The sequence below is a fragment of the Camelus dromedarius genome, unplaced genomic scaffold (genome assembly GCF_036321535.1).
Source record: "Camelus dromedarius isolate mCamDro1 unplaced genomic scaffold, mCamDro1.pat HAP1_SCAFFOLD_117, whole genome shotgun sequence".
Lineage (NCBI taxonomy): Eukaryota > Metazoa > Chordata > Mammalia > Artiodactyla > Camelidae > Camelus > Camelus dromedarius.
The window spans coordinates 1650625-1676358 of record NW_026989731.1 but is presented as its reverse complement, the minus strand read 5'-3'; the positions used below and the strand labels follow the sequence as shown (position 1 = coordinate 1676358).

General features: G+C 43.4%; 1 long non-coding RNA gene across 1 annotated transcript; it reads right to left on the bottom strand.

Moving 5' to 3' along the window:
* Window positions 1–1284: 1284 nt before the first annotated feature.
* On the bottom strand, window positions 1285–25024 carry LOC135320490 (uncharacterized). Its single transcript, XR_010379639.1, has 3 exons — window positions 24217–25024; window positions 2246–2431; window positions 1285–1486 (listed from the first exon to the last, which is right to left on the bottom strand). It is a non-coding gene; the product is annotated as an uncharacterized LOC135320490 (long non-coding RNA).
* Between the last annotated feature and the right edge of the window lie 710 nt (window positions 25025–25734).

Genomic DNA, 25734 nt, shown 5'->3' with positions numbered 1-25734 from the left:
ACCTATTAAAGAACATGAAATGCACTATGTAAAATCACCACGCCTGCAGTGACTGGCACAGCTGTCTTGATAGCAGTGCAGTCAGCCCCCACCATCCCGCGGCCCTGAGCTCCTGATGCTGGTAAGAGAGCACGCTGCCGCCTCAGATGGAGAGAAACGGTGAAAGCGTTTTCTGAAATCTACAGCACTGACAAAACATAACTGACAAATCCCAGGCTCCTTTGAGGCTGTCATTTTCTGTTTCTGGCCAACCCCCGTCAATGAGCAGAACCACCCCATTCCCGAGCCATGGGACTCACGTGGGAAGCAGTTTTGGAGAAATTTCCAGGTATAGAATGTAACAAACTATACATAGATCTCTGAAAAAAGAAAAGATGCAATACTCTGATTTTGGAAGAAACTCAAAATATTCTCCTAAGCCTTAGTAGCTGGAAAGGCTGGGCATCTCCTAAGCCACTTATTTATTTCACAGCCAGTGAGCATCTCCCACAAACCCTGTTTCCCTGTGTCTGCTGGGAACCTCAGGCACACTGTTGCTGTCGATCTTATAAGTCACAGGGCTGAGGCGTGTGTCTCACGCCTGCAACTCTCACACAGGCTCGCCTCCTAGCCTCACTGTCTGAACTTGGCCCCATTTCCTCACCTGTTTATTTGGTATCTGTTCTTCTGTAAGCTGCCTGAAATGCTTTTTGGAATAAGTCAGAAGAATCAGTGGGTAGATAAATGGACAGATGGACAGGTGAGAGTTGGGGAGACAGAGTGACTCCAAGAAAAGGGGAACAAAGAAAATTTCCTATGCAGAACCCTCTTCTAGTCAGGGAAGAAAACCACCACGGAGAAGTGTGAAGAGGCAAGTGGCTTAGGACTGTTTCCTGGATTCCATGAAAAGTCACACCAAGAGATGAGAGGGTAGAACTATAAATAATAAAAGAAAAAAGCATGCATGCTTGAAAAATATATCTACAATATGTACTTTCTAAAGAATAGATTCAAATCAGCACGGCCCAATAACAAAATCCTTGGGTATTTACAGAAGTGAGAATCCCATCTCCAAACCACAAGGCATCCCTTCGGAGCACTAAGAGTCTACACGGGACAGTCACAAAGTTGTCACCGCAAAAGCGATGCTATCCTGCCCTTACGAGGAATGAGCAGCTGTGCTCGGGCTGCCTACGCGTGCCATTTACACCCCACAGCACCTCTAAGGGGGAGGGACGCCTAGCGAGCCCCATCTCTGCAGGACAGAAAACAAGTCCGGGAGAGGCTAAGCCGACCTACCAGTTCTCCATCTCACAGGACTGGTCACTCCAGAGCAGGACTCGAACTCGGACCCACGTTTGTAACCGCAGTACTACCGTGATTTGTGTGCTTTTTGTGTGTATAATACATTTGTTTCCGGCATGAAAGGATATTTAACAAATGTTCGGTTGTCTTGTCTATCTCATTAGCTCACAATCTTTATATTTTTGAATTGTACTCTTTTCCCCTGGAGAAAGGAACGGAAAGAGCGAGGGTCAGAATGAGATGGGGCTCCATTCTTTATCTGTTAACACATCTCATCCAGTCCCCAACCAGGGAGAAGGAGCAAATGTTCTCTTCATCTTTAAAGAGAGAGCTCCACTGATGGTGACTTACTCAACTCCAAAACCAAGTCTGGGGGAAGGGCACAGACAGCAACCAGAGAAGTATCACCCGTAGGAAGGAGAAAAGAGGTCAGGGGAGGGCTCAGGGGGTCAGCCTGATTTAATTTCAATGGATAATATAATACCACAGACTAAAAATACTAGCATGCAGTGAATTTGCTATTTCTTGACATCTAGCAAGTTTTCATAGCCCGCATGAAACATTATCGTGAACTAGTGAAAGGAAGAGTCCACACTCAGGGAAAATCAATGCCACAGGCAGGCTGAAACCCAGGTTGGAGGAAAGGAAGAGAAAAGGCATAGTTAAGAAGAGGGGAAAGTCTGGGAAAAAGACATCATCACAAGGACTCTTCAGCATCATCCAGCAATCATATAATCATTCATTCAAGAGAGAGTTACTTAGGTCCTATTTTGTGCAAGATTTTACACAGGGCAAAGCAAGAGTGCAGAGTCCATGGTGGCAGCAAGTGGCGGGGCTATAATACAATTCTGATCCTAGTACCTTGCACAATTGTACTCAGTATAAAGGCAAAAAAATAAGGTAAAATAATACTATGTAAACTCTACGCATTGTTGAAAAAAATTAAAGAAGACCTAAATACCTGGACAGACACACCACGCACATTCCTGGATCAGATGACAGCGCTCTTGGGATGGCAGTGCTCCCCAGAGCGATCTGTATACTCAACGTGGTCTCGATCACAATCCCAGCGGGCTCCTCTGCAGTAACTGACTAGCTGCTGCTACTATTCATATGGGAATTCGAGGGACTCAGTAACCAAAACGTACTTGAAAAAGAAGAAAAACATGAGAGGACTTGTAATTCTCAATTTCAAACCTTACAACTGTATCTCCAGGTGAGATTAGAGGCCATTTTTAAGTTATTACTGGGTTTATCCTTATTTTCAAAATTCTGTACAATGAATATACCTGTTAGAATAAGAAAAATAAAAAGTAAGGTATCTTGTAAAACATGCACAGTGATTCATTCATTAGGAAAAAAATTATTTTAACTATAAAGAAGTAAACAAATATCTAGTGAAAAAGGACTACTTAAAAACAAGTGTGCATTTACAATTTTCATAAATTGAAAACTGAAAAGCACAAAAACATCAAGTTTCTAGGGAGACTACTGAAACATATTAATAGTTATTTTCAAAAATTCTAATTGAACAATGAAAACTCAAGAAAGGGAAAATTGTGATTGACACCCAAGTGCAAACACATGGAGAGCAAAGGCCTAGAAATCACAGTTCCTTTAAATCTGCTTCTAACACAATAGGAGAGGAAATTCCTCACTTAGGGGACAGTGGAATCCCATACATAAGACAGGATACACAGTACAAACTGCAGTAGTATCGGGAGTGAATTTCTTAGAATTCTAATGTTACAACATTGCTGAAAAACTATAAAAACACTGACAGACAGATTAAAACACACAGTCATATATATTATATTGAAACATATGAAGTCTGCTCCCATGTTGCATAGAAATACAAACATATTTGTTCATTTATAGGCACTGATTACTTTATCCCAGATAGAATATTTCAACTAAAACAAAAAATCAATAATACACTCCTCTTGACAAATCTACTTGATAAGTTACTCTGCTATGTAACCATAATGTGTTTAAGATAGATCTAAAATTAGTGAAAAATCTTTGTATGGTTTCTTGAATTGTTCTCAAAATTCCAAGCTTAATTTTCAAATAGATCTGAGCAGTATTTCTATATTATCTTTTCCCTTGTGAAATGAACAACACAGTCTGTTGTCAAAATTCTGTCCTTACAATGATTCACGAGCACCGTTTCCTAACAAAACTGCTGAACAGCAAGGCACTATCCAGACACTGTGACCAAATAAATGAAACACAAGGAAGACAGTGACCCTAACCTGGAGGGCTTATAATCTGTGTCAACAGCGGGTTTTTATTTGATTGGTTTGATTGGGTAGCAAAATAAAATCAATCAAGTACTTTCTGCTTTTTGCATTCTGTAAGTCATGACTGTTTTTAGTGTCATGAGAAGGAAAGACTTAAGCATGACTTGATTAGGTCAACTAGCAACAATCATCACTGGAGAGTGAGTAATAAAGAAGTTAACTGATAGAAATGCTTCTGCCTACATGAGACCTAAAATAAATCTACACTGATATCCGAAAGGAAAATGAGGAGATGAGGTCCCCAATGAGAAAACAAACAAGGAATCAAAAAAGGAAAGACGTTTTCATTAACGATTCCAGGCAGTAGTGGAGCATGGTGGTGAGGATCACAGATGTTTGGGACGATCATGAGTGCCTGAACTCCCACAGCACTGGGTAGCTGTGAAACTGATATTTCAGAGAAATTTTCTGCATCTCAGTCTTCTATCCATACACTGGGGACAACAACCGCACCCATCTCCTAGAACGGTCCTACGAATTAAGTTATTTTATATATAAAATTTTAAATAAAATACCTCAGATTTTAAATAATACCCCAAAAGCACAAGGAACAAAGAAAACAGAGATAAATTGGAGTTCATCAAAATTTAAAACTTTGTTTCAAAGGGCACCATCCAGAAAGTGAAAAAACAACACACAGAAGAAATTTTTTTCAAATCATTTATCTGATAAGGAATTTGTATCTATAAAAAAAACAAGTACCTACTACAAATCAACAATAAAAAGGCAACTCAATTAAAAGGTGAATAAAGGATCTGAAATGGTATTTTTCAAGGAAAATATACAAATGGCCAATAAGCACAATGAAACGATGTTCAATATCATTAGCTGTAAGGGAAATCAAGTCAAACCCACTAGGAGAAACCGCTTCACACTCACAACAATAGTTTATAATAAAAAAAAGGGTAACAAGCACTAATAAGGACACAGAGGAAGCGGAGCGCGCAGCCCTTGCTGGTGAGGACGTAACACAGCGTGGCCACTTTGGAAAACAGCCTGGCAGGTCCTCAGAGAGTTGAACATTTGGTTTCTGAATGACCCAGCAACTCTGCTGTCTGGGCACAAACGTAAGAGAACGGAAAACAAATGTCCACATAAAAACTCCTACAGGAATATTCATGGCGACACTACTCATCACAGCCAAAAAGCAGAAACAACCCAATTGCCTATCACCTGATGAATGGGTAAACAGTGGGGCCCAGCCATACAGTGGAATATTAGTCAACAATAGCAAAGCATAGAGTACTGACCCAGGCCATAACGTGGACAAACTTTGATAACGTTACTCAGTGTGAAATAAGTCAGTCAAAATAGACGGTTCCACTTACATGAAGTGACTCGATTTAAATGAAATGTCCAGCACAGGCAAATCCACAGAGAGAGAAGAGTGGCTCCTTGGGGCTGGGGGAGGATGGGGAAGATGGGAATGACTGCTTATGCATACGGGGCTTCCTGTTGGGGAAATGAAAATATTCTAAGATTAAATGGGATGCACAATTCTGGGCATAGAGTAAAAACGACTGTATATTTAAATGGGTGAATTGTATTAAAACTGGTAAGAAAAAAAGCACCTCGGGCCAGTACCTTCCCTAGTAAATGCAAATTGCTAACTTTTATTAGAGGAAGAAGAAACTGCCCTCAGCATGAAAGTAGGAGATCAGCAAATGTGAGTTAACCAAAATTGGACAAGAGCATTTCACTTGAAACAGTTGCTGAGTGTACACGAAATATTCAGAATTAGGAAAATCAGTTTCACATCAGGAAGAAGCATTCTGCTTCAAATGCAGATCAAGGATTCGGCAAGCCCAGCTGCTACAAATGACCAGAGAAGAAACCTGGTTCTTAAAACAAGCACCAGAGCCAACAAGGAAATGGTGGTGAGGAAAGCAGGTGGCCGAAAATCTGGAACAGTTTGCTAAAAATAATTTCTCCACTGAAAATTTAAAAATAAAATGAAAGTGATAAAATGCTCTGTTGACCTCACGTGAATGGGCTTCCTTCGGTGCTCGACTGTTCTGTAACCCCGATTGAGAGACTCAGGAGAATCAGCATGTCTCCTGGGAGTCCCCAAAGGACTGCCCACCAGCACGCTGACCACCATCACATCTGCCAGGGTTGAATTGCAGAGAAGAGAACAACTTCTGAAAGGCACAGGAAATGTTGACAAGGGAAGAAAAGGCTGCAGTCAGTCCTGGGACAGAGGCCCTCTGAGCAGAGGCCAGAAGGCTGCAGGTGAACTGCAGTGGCCGTGGGACAGGAAGCGACCATGGGGGAGCATATCTCAATTCTCTCCTCTGTCTCCATCGGGTAGGAGAGGTAAACCTGCATCCTTCTCACCTGGAACTGTGGGTTGGCTGGCAGAAGTCTTACCGACATGGAATGATTATTCAAGTCTCTGTGGAAAAAGTCAATAAATCGAGAGGGAGTAGGGAGCCAACTCCACGAGCCTCTCAATTGCACCCTTATTTATTGTGTATAATCAAAGGAAAAATTCATTAACAGTTGTGTGATAGTAATAGGAACTTCGGGAAAGACAGTATGAAGCAGAGATTGTAGAATACACAATGAGTACAAAGGATTAGTGTATCTTTAGGGAAGTAATGGGGTGAGGGGAACAAGATACATTTTTAGACATGTGAATTACAAAGCAGACCACCAGACCAGCCAGGTCCTTGTTCTGTGGATCATAGACTATCTAACAGCACACAAGCTCAGCGTTTATACCTGAGGGCCTCGGTCCTTGCTTTGCAACCAGCAGAGTGCTATCTAAAACCTCAACTATGCAAGCAAAGCATTGTCTCTGCTTTTTAATGCAAGGAGACTGGAGTGAGGATGTACAGGCACTTGCTTGTAAAGCAGTTTTTAAGCATATATTTTTCTTCTTAAAGTTCACAGGCGGCTGGAGTGTGTTACAATTTGTTAAACCAATCATGGGCTCCCACATGGAACCATTATGGAGGACACCCTAGGATGACAAATCCTGCCTCTGGGTCTTTTCCTGCCATCTTCAGCCACTCTAGCAGGGCCTAGGTACATCCGTGAATAACGATCCTACAGAACTACCCACACTCTTAACTCCTGGTGCTTGAAACTTAATTTTAGCTCTACACAACTTACCGTAGAAAAGTTTCAGAAATAAAAGGTATAATATTCCTTTTATATCTCATCATATTACTGATTTTTCTGATTGCTCTAAGTTGCTTCTACTTGGTAAAGCACATAATTCTGCAGGTGAATTCAGTAATTTCCATTGGGCATATCTAGCCATTTTGGGCTCTCTAACTTCTATTGGTCAAATACCGATACACTTAATTGATTTCTTTGTTTATCAATTTCAGCCGGGAGGAGAGGGAGTGTCACTGTTTTCCTCAGCCCACCCTCAACCCTTTTCTCATCAACTCAGGCCTCCTGAAAACAAAACAAAGGATTTGTTTCCCTTCTACTCTTTCCACAAAACCAACAGGAAACATCAGCCTGGAGAAAGAATTCAACACAAATGTTAAAACAAAAATCTATAAACCTGGAGCAACTCCATCTCCGAATCATGATACACAATGACATGAGAGTAAGTGTGTCAGGCACAAAGCATGCGTGAGCCTGACCACCTGATTTCTATTCTTCAAAGGAAGGAAGGTTTTCATATTTTTTATTATCATTCTTTGTCATTGTTTCTGAATATGCCAAAAAATAGTTTATGAAAGAATTATGCACTTCAATAACAGGTTACTATTGTATCAATTATAGAAGGCATTCAGAGGGGATAGGAAAAGCCACCTCTGTAAAAAATGCAAAATTTCTTCCCCTGTTAAGAACACGTATACAAAATGCAACAGAGAATTCAAATTCTTGTGGAGAGGAGCAAAAGCCACAGAACCAAAGCAAAGTCAACAGAATGAGTTAATTCAGAATTCACTGGACAAACATGCTCAATGTATTCAAATAATTTTAAAGGCACACTGCAAACCATTCACTTTATGATCTGCAGGCTAGAGGAAGCATTTCCTGCTTTAACAGACAACAGAAATCAATAGGGTGCCCCAACAAACAAGGACCAAAGAACAATCAGGTTTTTAACAGCTCTGATAAATCAGCATGTTCTAAAGATCAAAATCCAGAAATTTTAAACATTCATTCACACCACAATGAAACAAGCACTTAAAAAAAAAAAAAAACAAAGAAACTAAGCACATAGATCATGTACATAGATCGATGAGGACTTCATGTACCGCTGGAAGAACAGATTATAGCCTTTTACTTGAAAAATAAAACTACATTTAATGATAACTGCTAAAACACATTTCATCATTCATGTTGCCTTGAAAAATCTGAGGCACTTGTATCTGATCAGAAAAGCAATTCTGGGTAATAGTAGGTTACAATTCAGTGCCAGTTTGCTTTAGAAGAAAAGAGAAAAAAAAGCTACTGTTTCTCATATCCTGCACAAATTGTGAAGTGCCTCCCGGCCTCTTTCTCCTCCCGTTTTCTGAGCTCATGCTCCCCAACCCTTCTGAAACAAGTATGACAACCTCTTATTCCCACCAATATGCAAAATGACAAAAGAATATCAATTTATTTGTGTAAATATATGCCTATACCTTGAACTGTAGGAGAAAGGTATCAGAAGTCCATATGGAACTTATTTCTAGATTCCTGAAATCACACACACAAACATTCACACAGACACAGACACATACCCCCTGGATTACTGGGCACTTCACAAGTTTAGGAATTCCAACTTCTAGAAGATAACTTTGTAGTTAGTTTAAAATACAAATCTGTCAGCTTATGAAAGCCTTGATCATCTGCTAAACCATCCAAATATCAAAGAGATCCAATTAGCTTTCTCTGTAGAATGTAATTTCATTTGATGGCAAAACAGACTGTACTGGATCAAAGATTCGTGTTTATCACTACCTATGATCGTTTTTAAGCACATTAACAGATTCAGAAATGTATGTCTCAACAACATTTATTCTTATTGAAAAAGCATACGTGTTCAACTCTCTATACAGAGACTAGGTCCCATGATGGTGTTTAAGAGCTATTTTGTGTATTGAAATATTTATTTTCAAGTGCAGACAAGGAGGGTGTGTATTACTCAGTTGTAGAGCACCTGCTTAGCATGAACAATGTCCTGGATTCAGTCCCCAGTACCTCCAAAAAAATAAATAAAAATAAGTGCATATTTAAAAATAAGAATAAAGTTATAAAAAAAAAGCAGACTAAAAAGCACTGCAATTTATGTGCTACAATTATACTAAAAACACAAGTGTTTCTTTCAAATATTGACTATATGCCAATCACAGAGACAATCACAAATCACACCTGAACCATTACGTGTGATTCTCAACAACCCTAAGTAGACACGGATGAGAAACCCGGCACTGAGGATGAGGAGACGGAGCTCGGAAGATCCGGGGACTCTGACCGTCCTGCTCCCCTTGCCACCACGTCAACCCAGGGCAAGCACTGACAGACCTGCTCTGAGGGGACACCCAGCTGCATGGAACCTTGGGGCATTGGGGAGTCCCAGAAAACACTAAAAATTGTTCAGTGAAAAACCAGCTCAAATATATTACACTTTGCCACATCCTTTAAAAAGGGAAAATGACTGAGACCTATTTGATGCCTCCGTGTCCTTTCTGCCATCATCAATTATTTGCCCTCTCAGGGTGACCAGTGATGAACTGGACCCCATATGAAATGCACTCAGATGGAAGAGCTTTTAAAGTTATTTTACGAAGTTTGTAAGACCCTGTCTATGCCTCACACAGGTGGTCATCCATCACTTCTCACCGGTTTGGACGTACCACCTGAAATCACTCCTTTCTGCTTTTTAAAATCCCTTCATCTAATCCAGGCTTTTCAACAGCAAAGAAGCACCTCAACCACAGACACTGGACAGCTTTTCACCAAACGGACTCGAACAGCCCATCGGACTACCTGGAAACCCTTTTCTTCTATTAAAACCACTTCCAGGTACTTCATCATTTTCTGATTGGTGGACTTGGCCTCTGACTGGCCTACTCAGAGAGCTCCCAGCCTCACATGCGGAGGTGGGAGAGGACCCTGCTGTTGGGGGAAATCAGTGAGGAAGGCGGACATATTCCCGCCAGGTCTGCACGGGTAGAAGTGCCACAACGTGCTCAGAAATTATACCGTCATCACCCCTGGGCTCCCATGGACTTGTTTCACATTAACCAAACTCATGACACACTGATGAAAGAAAACCAGAAACTTAACTTATTAATGTAACAGAAGACGTGAAACTATGAACCAGACTGAAATATCAGAATTCAACCATGAGTACATTTTCTCAATGGCCTAATCATGGGGAGGCAGTCACATGGCAAGCATGGACAGAAACAGAGCAGGAAGGGTTTCTAGATTAAATCAATGGACTAAATTTCTGTTATAAGAACTGATCTACTGCCTGGAAAACAAATAACGCCAATCATGATGCACTCTCTGTGGACAGTGGCCAAGACATGACTATGAGCATCTGTGTAACTGTCCTTTCCCTGTCCTTTCTGGGCTAACATATGCACAGAGGTACAAAGATTCAGGGATGCAGATAACGCTAAACACCCAAAGCCCATCTCTGGGAGCCTCAAACCAGTCAGCCAGGGTTTAAATACCAGCTCTGCCACTTACTAGTTCTGTGATTTTGGCCAACTTACCCTCTGTGTGCCTCAATTTCCACACTGTAAAAGTGGGATAACAATCAAAACTTCCTTACTCGCTTGTTGAGAAGATTGAAGGATTCATTTCTGTAAAACTCTCAGAAAAGAATGTAGCACATTTTGGGTGTTCAACAAATGTCAACTTAATATCAAAGTGATTTACAAGTCTCCCTTCTAATCATCTTATGTGTTTCCTGGCTAGTCTAAGTCCCAAAGAAAATCCTTATTTCTCCTTTTATAAACTCTTGGGGAGGACCCTTCTCTTCCATCCCACCACCTGTTTAAACCGAGGGAGGGAATGCCTCCTAACCACTCCTCTGGGCCATGGAGAGTGCTTCTCCATTCACACCCCTGGCCCCTGGCCCACAGCTAGCCCTCCTCACACTAACAGAGTGAGGTGTGAGTCCGGGGAGACAAGCAGGGCATTTGAAACCCTTCCTTTCCCTCCAGTGTTGATCACCATCGGGAAGCACTTGGGATGCTCGGCTCCATGGAAGGACAGCCTTGTGCATGAACGGGCAGGTCCTCTCAAGGGAAGGCTCGCTGTGTCACAGAGCTACATGGGACACAGTATCATGACACGCATTTTCTCACAGCCCTGAAGTTCATGGAGAACGTGGCTTCATCAGTAACAAAGAAGACATTTATTGCCTGCCTAATCTTTTGTATCATCTCTCAGTTGGCTGCTGGAGACAACATGTGTATAAGTATCGGATCCCTTTAAGCCCCAAAATATATGAAGTAACAAAGAATTCTGTGGCTTAACATTGGTTCAGGGCGACTGTGTAACAGTTCTGACTCTGCTGATGCTTAATTATGGGTATAGGAACTAAGGAACCTCCTCAAATATCTTTCATCATAAAACCAGCTTTTCTTATTTTCCTGTTTCTTAGTAATTGCCAAAGACTCTCAAATGATGGCTTCACACAAAAAAGCAGCTAAAGTTTATGAGCCCTCTTGACATACCGACTGTGGTAAACACTTTACATAATTTCTAATTCTCACAATTCTACAAAGCAGATATGAATGTCCCCATCTCACAGACGAGGGAAAAACTCAGAGCAAACTGACTCAGGCTCACGTGGCTCAGTGGCAGCACGTGCACGCAAACCCAAGTCAAAAATCTACACCCCTTCGTATATGTACCAAATCTCCTACCACCAATTAACACACAGCAGCGGGGTCAATACTCAGGGAACCCAGTACACTTTTCAGCTTTAAAGTGCTCCAGAGGCCGCTTCTAGCTGTTTTATAAAATCCCGGCTCACTGACTTCTAACACTGGAAGAAAAGACCGATTTTGCCATTGTTTGCACAGCAAGTCTGAAATGTTCACAGCGAGATGACAGAATAAGTCTAAGACATAAGCAGAATAATTTTTCCAGGTAGACAGACATAATGGACATTGTGCTATTCTGAAGCACTAAGCAACGGAATCAAAACAAAATAACATTTGTTAAGCCTTCTTTTGCTAAAGGAATATTAAGACTGTTAGAAGGTGCAACAGCGCCACCTATGGCTAAAATGACCTTCCAGGATGCCGGGAAAGATGCAACACAAAAATTGCCTGTAGGATCAGAAAAGAGAATCAGATAACTAAAAGCTTATGTAGCACATACTGCACTTTGCTTCGGGGGAAAGGAAGGGTATTCAGTATTTAATCTGATATTGCTAATACTCCTGAATATAAACAAAAGACATAGGTTCATGGAAACTCATCTTAGAAGAGGAAAGATTCCAGTCCAGCCACTTCATTTTACAGGAGGGGAAACTGAGACATGGGTTCTGTCCTGCAATCGGCAGCAAAGCTCTCCCAGGCCTCATGTCTTGCACTGTAGCATAAACCAACAGATCTGTACTAGGCCTATATTCATAAAAGTCACGTTTGTATTTTTCCAACAGTAGGTTATCTAAGTATCTTGCAAAATAATTCTCAAAGAGCCAGGATATCATACAAGTTTGATGAAATACAAAAACATTTATTTACATAATAAAACAGCATGAGATTTATTCTATTAAAAAAGTGACTTGTTAAATCAATGTTTTGATATTTTAAACCTGTTAAGAGTGCAGAAAAAAAAATCAAAATTTTGCTTAATCACAAAAGAGAGAAGCTTATTCCCTGAAAATGATCAATGTGGATTTTACTAAACTTAATGAATCTGGTCAGAATCCCACGAATTTAAATGTCTGTGTGGATGGTTACACGGCAACATGAATTCTGAGTTGTAACAATACATATTCTGTGTAAATAATATTCAAGGTCGTCTGATTAAGGCAATTTAACTAGTCCCTGTCTCACTAGTATGATACAGATTTCATTAAAACTTCATACTACACTAAAAAAAAAAAGAATCCTTGTTACTTTAAACCATATTCAAATATATCATATATATAAGTATTATAAATATTGAATATGCATCAGAAATAAGCGACACTCTTTAGTATTCAGAGTTGATCCTTCTAAAATATCTGTCATTCTGACAGCACATTTTTATTAAGCACCTCTTGGGTTCTTTGTATACAAGGCGTCTAACTCTCACAGTCAGACAAGTTAAACGATATTACTCAAATTTCACAAATGAGGAAATGTACTTAAGCCATGAAAACAACTTACATATTCACCATCAGGAAAGAAAAGAGTAAAGATTTTACTTACAATATTCACTGACAATTTTTTCTTCCATATTAAGACTACATAAAACCAATTCAGTCTTTGTAAGTATTTCTGTCAATAAGGGCCACTAGAGAAAAACAAATAACATCATTAACAGTGGTTGGACTTTCAAAGCCCACTTCTCTTTGGCACTGTAATTGTTTTTAATGTTTTGTTTTTTGTGCTAACAGACCACTAAAATAAAAAAATTAAGTTTTTAAGTAATTACCTGAGAATTAAACATTTGTGAAAATGTACAAATTTAATTTATGCCACTCTGTCTCACATTCTCACTGGTGTCTCTCCTTTGAAGGCCTCATAAGGCTGAGATCACTTAAATCGGCCATTTATCGAGTCACAGCAGTTCGGGTAACCACTCAATGGGAGGCTGATTAGAGGAGCAATTAAGAATGCATCCTGTGCAGCCTGGGTTCCAGCACCGAGCTAGCCACCGCCAGCTGCGTGTGATTTGGGACAAGCTGCTCCATCTATCAATCCCTCAGCTGCAAAAAAGGAGACACTGATACCTACCGTCAAACACCTGCTATGAAGTAAAACATGAGGAAAGCATTTTAGCCTTAGGTATGTGTCCACTCAGAGCGAGTTTGGTCATTATGATGATAAGGATGTCTGTTAATAAATTGAGCTAGACCAAAAAGGAGAAATCACCTTAAAGGAGAAACATTTTAAGCCAATGAGCATTTCCTTTTGGATGGATTGCAGAATATTCTATTAATTTTTTAAAAAACAAAGTTTTGTCCATTAATAATAGATTTACAGGTTCATGGACAAGTCTCCAGAAAAAGAATTAGAGGCCTCTAACCTCTGAATACTAAGAAAGTAAATTAAAAAAAAAAATCATTTGGGAGATTATACCTCATTTGGGAGAGTATGTGCTTAGCATGCAACAGTCGAGCGCTGCGTTCCCCATAAACTCCATTTAAAAACTTTCTTTTTTAAGAAATGGAGAATTAAAGCAAAAAGATGGAGGAATACAGAATTTTTTAGAGACTCATCTCAGATTTAAGATGGGGAGAAAACATCCATTTCTCAGAGGAAATCTTGAGAACTATGTAAACAGGATCTGAGATGTCTAGTCTTCTAACATTATTCATGAATTCATATTACCAAGTCTTAAAACTACCTGATAACCCACAGAGGTGTTACTGATTGTAACACCTGCCAACACGGATCGAGCTCCCGCTAGGACTGCTCTGTTCTGACATCTCTGCTCCTGAGTCCTGACCAGGCTGAGAGCACTAAATTCGGTCATTCATGAGCATCTCGTATAAGTCCTCCATGTGTGCTTCTAACTCTCCCCTCACCAGCCCCTCTGAGGGAAGCACTGTTATCATCATCCCCACCCGCAGATAAGGCCACTGAGGCACAGAGACTAAACCCGTTCCAGGTCACATTGGCATTAAAGGACGTCTGTATTTCTGCTGTTTTGCTTTTGACAAAGGAATCTGACATATCAATTCAAGGGAGACTGTTAAATAGTCAAGTCTGTCAGGTCTTCACCTCAAAGAGCAGATACTATAAATTCCTGATGTAGGATGAGGCTGCCGCCACAAACTGACTCAGCTTGAAATTAATATCCAAGATGAAGTAGTGGATTCACGTAAATATTCACGACTGTCAACTCCGCTCTCGGGTCTGGGCACTTCACTGCCTGAACGGGGGTGAAATCCCCACCCGTGTCAGGGAGGGAAGCGCAGCTCTTCCGGGACTTACCCAGGATTCACGGGCTGTTTCCCCCCACAGGCTGTCCTCAATGATTTAAAAGCTCTCAAGATTTTTACACCATGCCAAACTAAAAGACATTTCTGCAGATGGAGCACTTTCTCAGGCTTAAACCTTTTTTGCCTACACTCAGCAAGGGTCAAAAAAAAAAAAAGAAACATGACTCTACAAAGTCTCTGACACTCACCACTCACGGGAGTAGAACGGCCACAGCAGCAGATGAGTCTTCTCATTGCACGATGAGAACAAAATAAAGCCGCCCCAACAACAGGCACTCCCAGAGACAGAGCTCAGCAGTCTTCTGCACACTCACAGTTGTGCAGCCCTCACCACCATCTATTTCCTGAACACTTCATCACCCCAGAAGAAACCTCCTGTCACTAACAGTCACTCCCTAATCCCCCTCCACCCAGCCCCTTTCAACCATCCCCTGCTCTCTGCCTCTGCATGTGCCTTTTCTGGGCATTTCAGATCACTGAAATCAACAATATGTGGCCGTTTGTGTCTGCTTCCTTTCACTTAAAATGCTGTTTTCAAGGCTTGTCCATTTTGAAGTGGTATCAGCATCTCTCTCTCTCTTTTTTTTGAAAACGTTAAAGTTTATTAGAAGGTAGTAAGTACTATCAAAAAAAGTACGGTGGAGCATAAGTGATTTGGTTTCAAAGGAAAAAGTGCGGGTTGAACAGCCAGGGATGAGTTCCCAGAACTGGTAGCCTTTTTCATTTTCCTCTTTATTTGTTTTTTCTTTTTTATTCACCCTTACATGTGAATAATGTTCCACTACATGGAGATACTACATTCTGTTCTTCCATTCAGCAGCTATTTATGGACGAATTCCAGTAGAATGAGTGTAAGAAGTGACTACCATGAATGGCATTTAAGCAAAGGGCAAGACGTGCTTTCAAAAAACAAGCCAACAAACAGAGGCACAAGGAAATTCAGTGCGTTTCTGAGCAAAGAGCATGCTTGCTTCGGCAGGACTACCGTGCAGGGCTGGGGCGGATACTGGCAAGAATCACGGTGAGGGAGTCACCTTAGAAGACTCCCCCACTGCAAGCAGCTCAGCCAATTCTCCCTCATCCTGTATTGTTAGAGCCATGTTTCTAGGTTACTCTTATTTCAAGTAATAGTACTTTAACTGCACATCTGATCATCTGCCTCAGACCACATTACCTCCAAGCCACAGAAAATCATTCACTGACCGGAGCAGCTCCAGGACATAACGGTGATGGATCAGGGAGTCCAGCAGCATTCCAGCCTGCAGGCACAAACCCCACATGTGCCCTGGTGATGTCCGGAAAATAAAATGCATGGAAATATCTCACTGCTGGTACACGACATCTGCCCTCAAATTGCCCCAAAATCATGCTGGCAAAGCACTACTCAACCTTTTCACTCCAAAAAAAAAAAAAAAAATGCTAAGAAGGCAAATTTAGTCCCTTCCATTAAAAACCAGCAACCATCACTGCCAGTATCTGAGTTGGAATGCTCCTGACTTCAAAAACCACCGCGCAGTTACTTTTCAAAAGTGAAAGTCATATATGTATTCCACGTAGATGATATTACAGTAGGATTTTTCTTTTCAAAATTTCCAGTTGCAACATTAGCACAAGAAAGTTTATGTTTCAGCTTTAAAAAAAAATCAATTATCCTCCACTTTCTTAATTTTGAACCTATTATTATTTTATAAAGGGAGCTATGCTGCCTATTATAAACCAACTGTTTCGTTTCTGCAAATAAGACCTTTATGACCTCACTATTTCAGAGCAAACTTTAATGATGTTTTGAGAGGTGGGGCCTGGGGAGCTCACTAACAGCTCTTTAAATACTGACAAGTATGTGCTCTTAAGTAATGCAAAGGCTCTAACTCCACACTAGCTCAGAAAGCAAAGACACTGCACCAAAGACTTACTTTAACAATTTAATATATTCCTATTGTTTTGAATATTAAAGTTCTTAAAAGATATGATTTTTTTTGAGAAAGCCAACAGCTGTATTAAATTTCCTCTCACCAAGAAAGCAATCTTTATCAAGAATAAAAACCCCTATAGAAATCGAAATGACGGGACGTTTCTAGCTAAGTGAACATGCAGATCTGAACACAAACCAAAATCCTATCAGATCTCACTCGAACGAGCTCAACAAATTCCTGGGCTACCCTGGAACTTAGCTCTTCTTTTCCAAAAGTTGGCTGAGCTAAGATCATCACACAAGGCAGGGAAGGAGAGAAGAGGAAAGTCCACCTGGCAGCCTCCATCTGTTTTCTTCCAGCCAAAAGTCGCCTCTAGGGTCGCCCTGCTAACAAGCCCTTCCCATAAGGAAATCCGGCATCCACACTGCCCCTGCCATCCCCAAGCAGTCCCGACGCCTCTCTCCCAGACTGTGAATGTTCTTCTAATGACCCCCCTGTTGGTGGCACCCTTCCCCTCTTCCCTGCTACACACACACACACACAGAGCCACAGCAGTCTTCCCAAATCACAAATTTGATTACATCACACCCACTTCATACCCTTCAGAGGCTCCCTGGTGGAATTCTAGTCCCACCCCAGACACTGCTTGCCCAGCCTCACCTCAGTACACAGGTTCCCAGTGACCTCAGGGGTCCCCTGAATTGCTCCTACTTCCCACTTGTCTCCAGGCTCATTTTGACTGTTTCCCAAGGAAGCCTTCCCTCCTTCCAAATTCCACAATTTGTTCCTCTATTCCTAGAACATTGTAGGCTAAATCAACTTCTGACAATGCTAAGCTCACAAGAAGCAAATACATTTTGCTTACTAATGTGGCTCCACCCTCTCTCCCCTAGACACACAGAAGTGCACTTGTTATGAATAAATGAATGACGGGGTGGGTCTCAAAGGGACAGACATACCTACTCTCGCCCGTCCCGACCCTTGTGTCTGTAGAATATCAGAAGAAAAACCAGAATTACCTTTCCTGAGGGTCACTTTCTGATGACACCCTTCACTGACTACTGTGTCAGTTCTAGTAAAACCCAAGCTCTTCCAAAGACCTCCATCCCGGACTCTCTCCAGTGTCCTCACCAGCAGGGGCACCTTCCACCCTGGACCACACAGGGCACTCTCCCCGTTTCCCCACGCCAAAAGCCTCCAGGCATCTGCCCGGGCTGCACCTGCCACCTGAGCCACATTCTTGACTACTTCTCCTGGCTGACACTCTGTCCTCACAAATGAATGTAGAGTCCATTTCTTCCAGGAAGTCCTCTCTGATAATGTCCTTTAGGTCTTGGTTGGGCTTCATCTATAGCAGCAGTACATGGTGACCAACTGGGTGTTTGCCCGCTCCTTTGAGACCACGAACTCTTGGGGGCCACATGGGAAGGAGTGAGAGATTACAAGAGGGGTGGGGGAAGCAAAAAGCAAAAATCACAGCCCAAGTCCCAAATTCAAGGATACTTTCTCAGGAAAAAGTATAAACAATTTCACACGTGTGCAATTTGGCTACTGTTTTTGTGGCTTGTGGACAGCAAGAACTTGGTTTTCTAGTCCAAAACCCAGATTACATGCAAAGAAATGTATATATTCATATCCAAAGGAAACCAGAGCTGCTTAACAACAGTTTGCAGTTAGAATTGAAAGGAACTTTGATAAAGGCAATCTCTCTCTCTCTCTTCCTTCTTTTCTGGCATCATATAATTTTAGAAGAATTTGCGTGACCAAGAGATGGCTACAGCCCGTGATTCTTCACTGGAGTGTTTGGGGCTGAGGAAGACCAGATTACATTCACTGCGTAAATGCAATCACACCAACACACTGATAGGTGCCGTGGTGGTGGAGAGGATGTTCCAAAGCAGGCAACCATATTCTGTAAGAGAACTCTAAATAGAAAGTAAGAAATGCAATGTTCTGTAGTCAATTTCATTTGCTATATGGGTCATTAATTGATAATATATCTTGTCTAATGAAACCCAAAAATAAATTGTCAAAGTCGATTTTCTTCATCTGACCATTTTATGCTAACTTTGGATATTAAACCCTCACTCCATAAGTAAAACTCAGGCCTACGCTGCAGCACAGTTACATCCCGTGGAAGAAAGCCGATCAAGGGAGAACTGGAGAGTTTCCCTTCAGAAGCTGCTAAGTCTGGTTTTGCACCTGTACGTGATTTGCAACCACGTCATCGAGAATGGAGTAAAACCTAACAACTGTGGGGCGAAAAGCACTGCGGTGCTTCAGAAAAATCAAAGAACGCTGAGCTTTGTGAAACAGTCCTGAGGCACTTAAATCGTACTTTTTCTGAAAGGCTCCAAAACTGACCCAATTCACCATTCCAGGTTCAACAGGGAGGTACCGGAATTAGTAGAGAAAACATGCCCTTGAAGTCTGACAATGCCTTGCTTGAATTCTGCTACAGCATTTACTAGCCACTAAACGGACCAATTCCTTAACCCTCTGAGAAGGCTTCCCGATCTGCAAAAGGGGGCTGCCACCGCCCACCTGGGAGGCATGGATGTGAATTCAACACGCAAGTAGGGCGGCCGACTGGTACCTGACACGGGGCCTGGCTAGTTTCCCTCCACTGCCCTTCTCCCCCTTTAAACTTGCACTGTTCCCCCGGTAAGGATCAAGACCACGGAACAGAATGCCCGATTCTTCTGTGTATCCCTGGATACATGACTTACCCTTAGGAGGCCAGAAAAACTGCCTCCTCCCCAGTCACTATCAACGTTCTTAAGATTCTGGGTATTTTTAACTCTATTTTCCAGAGAGACTATTCCAGATCTTTCCAAGCACCATTCTCCAGGTTGGCTCCCCTCCCAGCACCCATCCCTTCTCACCTCAGATACTCTGTATGATTGCCTTCTGTTCATGGGAAAGCGAGTCTGGTAGGGTGGGGCTCCCAAGGACTCCCCCCTCCCTCACAGGTGAGTGTGACTACCTTCTGCCCACTCCTCACTCCAGCTCCAGCTTCTAAGAAGTCTACCCTCCCGGACCCTGCAGACTCTGCATCTTCCCAAGACACACACGTGGCCACGACCCTCCCTTCAGATTTCTTCCTGGCTGGCCCTGCACAGCCCCCGGCCCCTTAAAGATAAATGGCATTAGGCTGAAAATCGCAAATGCCGCTGACTGACACACCAAAGCTGCATGGTCTGGGCTTTCCTCCAACCCAGGCAGGGCCCTGCCCCCCCTCAGCCTCAGTCTGCAGCTCTCGAGATGATCTAATTCACATGGAAGGCTATGAACACCAGCTAAGAATGACGACTCCCAACGTGTATCTATAGTCCGGCTCCTTCACCTGAGCCACAATCTCATAGACACGAGTGCCTCTTTGAAGTCTTAACTTGGATGACAAATGGCATCTTAAAAATGCCTCATGTTCACCATTTACTCTGGAATTCGATTCCTGGCAGGTACCTCCCAGACTCCCCATTTTAGTAAAAACCCCAGCACCCAACTATGTGTTTGAAGTCACATTCAATTTCCAATGTACCCTCCCCTAATCCCTGCCCTGGAATCAGTCCTATTATTTCCATCACTAAGCCCATCTCAAATGTGGTTCTACAGGGACCATGGCCGTAACCCCCCAAGTTCACAGCATGGTACACTGACTAACAGTCCTCCGTAGGGTGCTCCCTGGAGAGGGAGGCATCTCCTGCCGCTGGTCACCTCAGAAGGCACTGGATTCTCACAAAGGAGGCCCAGGAGAAGGGACTCAAGGTTCTCCCGTGGTCTGAGCTTTGAAGGGCCCGAGGACTGGGGGAGCTCCTAATTAGCAGACACACTTGCCAGTGAGCAGATGAGGATGGAGGAACCCAGGCAAGGCTGTTCTCACTCCAAACCCTGGGCTCTCGGGAGCCACGGGAAAGGCCTGTGTCCAGGGCACAGCCCGGCCATCACAGATCCCAGCCAGCATTAGCCAACCCGGACAGCCTAGACTCCATCTAATTGTGACACTTACTTCTGTTCTGTTCCCCACCCAGAATGTGATGGACTCATTCAGATATTATGGCCTGTCTCAAGCGAGACAAATTCAGTGATAAATGAAGTGTCCACATTTGGACCAGAGCATGAAAGGAGAAACAAGGCCTCATGTTCAGCATGATGGTGGTGGCCAAACCCTTCCACCGAGTGAGATGAACCATGATGGGGGTGAGAATCCAAGGTCCTAGGTCGGCCAAAACATCTTCCTTCAAGGTTGGCTGGGGTGTTGCAGACTCCCTACCGCAAAGTAACGACACGGCCGTCAGTGGTGGACGTCAGCTGCAACAGACACGGAGTCAGCTATTTATGCCAACATGGGTTAAAAGTAAAGGCCGGGGCAGGGAGGCCTGCACAGCTGCTGAGGCAAAGCTCAGACCCGGCTCTGAATGCCCACTGGCTGGAGAAGAGAGGAAGCTACGGTCCCCTTTAGCGGTCCCTGTGTCAACCAGATCCAGGTGAGCCAGCTACTTAGGAGAAGGCCATGTTTTCCTGATACTCAGAAATACCAGCCTCGTAAAGGGAACACAAGAGTGGCATGGATTTTAGACCCCCCTAAGCCACTTTATGAAGGCAAAGTAAAGTAAATGGCACAGGGATGTTGAATGCAAAAAAAAAAAAAAATTAAATAACTAAACGGTGACTGCTTCCTCCAACAGCGTCCCCTGCAGCTGCACACCCACGAGCCTGTCACTTTCTCACCAGTGACCGCTGGCCAGGAAGTGCCATCACGCACGTCACACTGTGACAGCCAGGAACCGCGTGAAGAGCACGTTTGTGTAAAAGCAGGAATCGAGCAAGATGCTGCAGACTTTGACTTGACAAGTTTAAATACTCCATGAAAAGAATCCCTCAGCAGCCGCCTAAATCAATTCGCATCTCACTTCTTCAAAACAATCAAACAAATTTAATAAGGGCGCATTTGTCACCAAATATAAGGAGGACCAAACAGGTTCCTCAAAGCAAGGATTTTAACAGGTATCAAACACCAGTGGGTGATGTGCTAACAAAGCAAATTTTCCAAAAAATTAGAAAATAAAAAATGACTAGGATAATACATGGATCAAGGCAGCTGTTAAGTTTTTGCTCTTTAAAGCGATGGAGACAGTACGGAGGGCAATCTGGCTATTTCCAATGCAGGGTGTGCACAGCCCACATTTTCAGACGCAACAACATGCTCACTGGGCAGTACAAGAGAAAAAGAATAAAGAAAAAGGAAAAGAGGAACAAGAGAAAATTAGAAACACACAAGAACAAAAATGATTTTGACAGCATGTACAAGAATTTATGTGAGTGTGTGAGGCCAGGGATGCTGTGACGGTGAGACCCACACTCACCTCGTGCTCCAGGGAAGGCAGGGGCCTGAGGGGAGCGGCGCTGCCGGGGGACCCCAACGTGGTCAGCGCCCCTAACCAAAACTCCACCTATATGCATCTAGGCAGCTTTTGAGCTACAAATTGTGGTCGCATTTCAGGCTGGACAGTTTTACTCACTTCCACCAAGAGTAGCAGGAGAGAATTAGGCTGTTCCTGTACCAAAGCATTGTTGAAAAAATTAATGACTGTGGAATAGTAAAAGCAACAATGGAGTAAAAGTGACTGGAGGAGAATGTGCTTGACCCGAGCTCACTGGCCACGTTATCTGACTGACGTAAAGATGCTGGCTGAGCCCTTATGGTAACAAAACAGACAGACCCACCAGGAGGGAGGTTTAATGCGCTGCTGTATTTTGATGCCGAGAGCCATGCCTGGTACACAAGGTTCTGGGTAATCAATGGTGACAGTGTCAACCACTATGGGCTAAGCACACATCCAGCTACTCCGCCAAATCCCAAGGGCAGACTTCAAAAGGCAAAAACAAGTTGGCATTCTCTGGTGGGTCTGCAGAGTCAGAGCCAAGCAGTTGCTGAGCAAAAATGTCACCAGTGCCTCCTATGACAAAAGAGGCGGCACTGGCCTGGGGCTGGGGCAGGGCTCTAGGCTTCCACTGCTCACCAACCAATCTGTCCAGGGGGAGAAGGTGGTCTCTGCGTATGTTGCACCTATGCACCTACCTTGACTGAAGCCTCTGGGCTCAGCAGGAGGTGACATGTGAGGTGAACGGAGCCAGCCTCGGTGTAGCACAGTGCTGGCAGCTATGCCCTCAGCAGTGCCCAGGCTCCTAAACCTGACACCTCATCTCCAAGGAGCAGAAGGGGACTGCGGGCATGAAGATCACAGGGCCCTGTGAGGACAAGTACAGTCCATGACATGCCTTGCCCCTTCATTAAGCCATAGAGTTATGACCGGGAGGAACAGAAAATTCATCCAGAGCCCGCTAGGCACCTCACACACTTGGGGGACTTGGGTCCCCTGTCCCTATCACTCACAGGGCTGGTCTGGACATTCTTTTTATCAATCCTCTGGCATCTGCTCCTCCAACTTCCCAACAACCAGAAAGTAGAATCTGATCTTAGTTAATTTCAAGAATCACAGAGCACTGCCTCCACAGTGGGCCCGGCAGCCGTGCCAGGTCCTCCGACAGTCACCTGTCAGACCGCCATGAGTACTCTCCAGACTCAAGGCCCGAGGCCATAGGCCATGGGCACACAGCTTCACTCACTCTCCCCAGCAAAGGGGGACCACCTCTCGGCAAAGGCATGTCACCCTCTTCTGCACGAAGGACAGCACTATAGATACACGGGGAAACAGAGCAAATGGTGGGGGGGTAGGCAGCACAGAAGAGCTCGTCTGTAATTCCAAGACAAAGTGGGGCCATTGACTTAATCACAGGGACAAAGTGAGGATGAACATCTCCCTGCTCTTTCCCATACTCCGTGATAAGCCTTTCCCTGCATAAGGAGTTCATTCGGAGGTCCCTGGCGGTGATTCTGATGTCCTAACATGGCATGCTGCCTGTCGGGCAGGAAGAGAGGGCCTGAGCCGAACAGGTGCTGGGCCTGGGAGGCAGGAGACACCGGCTCCAGCCCCAGCTCAACCAGTGCCTCGTTCTGCCTCTCGGGATTCAGCATCTCATCTACAAGCAAAGGGATGAGACTGTCTTAAGACAGGCTGCCCAACAAATGAAATGAGAGCCATGTAAAGAAAGTTTCCCAGTTGCCACATTTAAAACGGTAAACAAAGAAACAAACCAACAAACAAAAAGACAAGTACTAGAAACTGATTTTAAGAACAAATCTTAACCTACTGTATGTAAAATACTATCATTTTGACATGTAATCAATATAGGAAGTGACAAGATAGTTTACATTCTTTTTACTAGACAAGTCTCAGCGTCTGATGTGCATTTGACCTACAGCAAATCTCAGCTCAGAGCAGCCTCCTCCCCAGCTCTCCTAGCATCAGTGGCTGTGGCTACTCTATTGGACAGCAACTCCAGGGGTCCCACCAGGGTCCTGGCTGAAAAGCTGGAGTAAGTGTCCACAATAACCCTAAAAGGATCTCTCTGAAACAAAGGCGGATTCACTTTTAAATGTCTGTAAACCGGCGGGCTGCACCTCCCTCCACCCTTGGCTACAAGAGTGTCCTCTTCCTTCCTGATCCCTTTCTGGATGTAGGGAAGAAACCCGGCACACAGCCAGTGTGGACTGGCCTCCAGGTAAACTTACCTGCTTTCTGTGTCCAGTCCCATGATGTCCTCCTTCTCAAATGGGATGCAGAGAAGGAGGATCTTGTCCCCAAAATTGTCGGATGCACCGTCCAGCCACTTGGACTTAGGCAAGATGAAGAGTGACTCAGTGAAGTCCTCGATCCTCTTCTCCACCACCCTGCAGTCCTCGTAAATTGAAGGCCACTTCGGTGCGCGGCTGCTCGGCCACCTCCCCATGCAGCAGAAAGTCAAAGAGCTGAGAGTCATAGAGCGTGGTGCCATACAGCTCCTCTGCACGTGGAGCTTCTCGAAACCTTGGCCGAGAGGCAGTCAGTAATGATGACAAGGCCCAAGACCTTGCGGTGGGTCTGGAAGACGCTCCACCCATTCTTGGGCGCATAGTGGTGCCTGTAGTGGATACAGATTGCCCACTGGGAGCCGCACGGACTGATCTGACTCACCAAGGTGATTCACTTATAGATGCAAAAGAAATTCTCCTCTGAAATGATCCCCACGTGTTCGACCACCATGGGGAAAGTCTGGTGGTCCTCAGCACACTGCACGTAGTCAGGGATGCTCATGTTGCAGGCCCCGACGAGAGGGGAGAGGAGATCGAGGTACATACTGTACTGTGGGCTGCAGGCCCATCTGGGTTGTGGTGACCTGGTGTGTACCAACCAGAAGGCAAGGGAAGCTCAAGCAAATCCGGGGGTACAGTTTGTCCTCAGAGTCTTCAAATGGCTACCGTAGCTCGGATCACATTACCCAGCTTTTGGTCTAGGCTTCCTGCCCTGCAGAGAAGGGTCATTACTTGTTTTCTGTTTCCAAGCACCTACCAAGTCCCTGATGCAAAGTCACTGCTGAAAAATGCTGAATAAGGAAATGAACAAAGGAAGTGCTTTCCCCAACCTCCTTCAGCAGAATATAAAGAAAAGGACTACAGTGGGATCAAAAGATCTGGATTTCTATCCAATTTATTTGAACTCCTAAGCTTCAGAATAATGGATAAGAAAACTTGCCTTGGGGAGGAGGGTACAGTTCAGTGGTAGAGCATGTGCTTAGCATGTACGAGGTCCTGGGTTCAAACACCAGTACCTCATTTTAAAAAATGAAACAAATAAATAAACCTAATTACCCTCCTGAAAAAAATATTTTTTAATTCAAAATTCAAAAAAAAACCTTGCAATTGACACAACATTGTAAACTTGACTATACTTCAATTAAAAAAAAAAAATCTTTGCCTTACATGAATATATCTGGATTACAGAATTTTGCAAATGTAAAATGCCTAGGGTACCACCTGCATAAAAAGGGGTGACTGTACAAATTTAGTATCGCTCCTTTATGAGCTATATTTCCTTTGGGGGGGTTATAACTTCTTAGAGCTAATTTTCTCAGATTAAAAAATATAAACATTACCTGATTCTCAGGACTGCTGAAGAATCAGGTAACCCTATGAAAGCATCTGACCCACAGAGGTTACTCAATAATGTTTGTTGAATGAATGAATAAACCAGCAAAGTGAATGCTGCTCCCT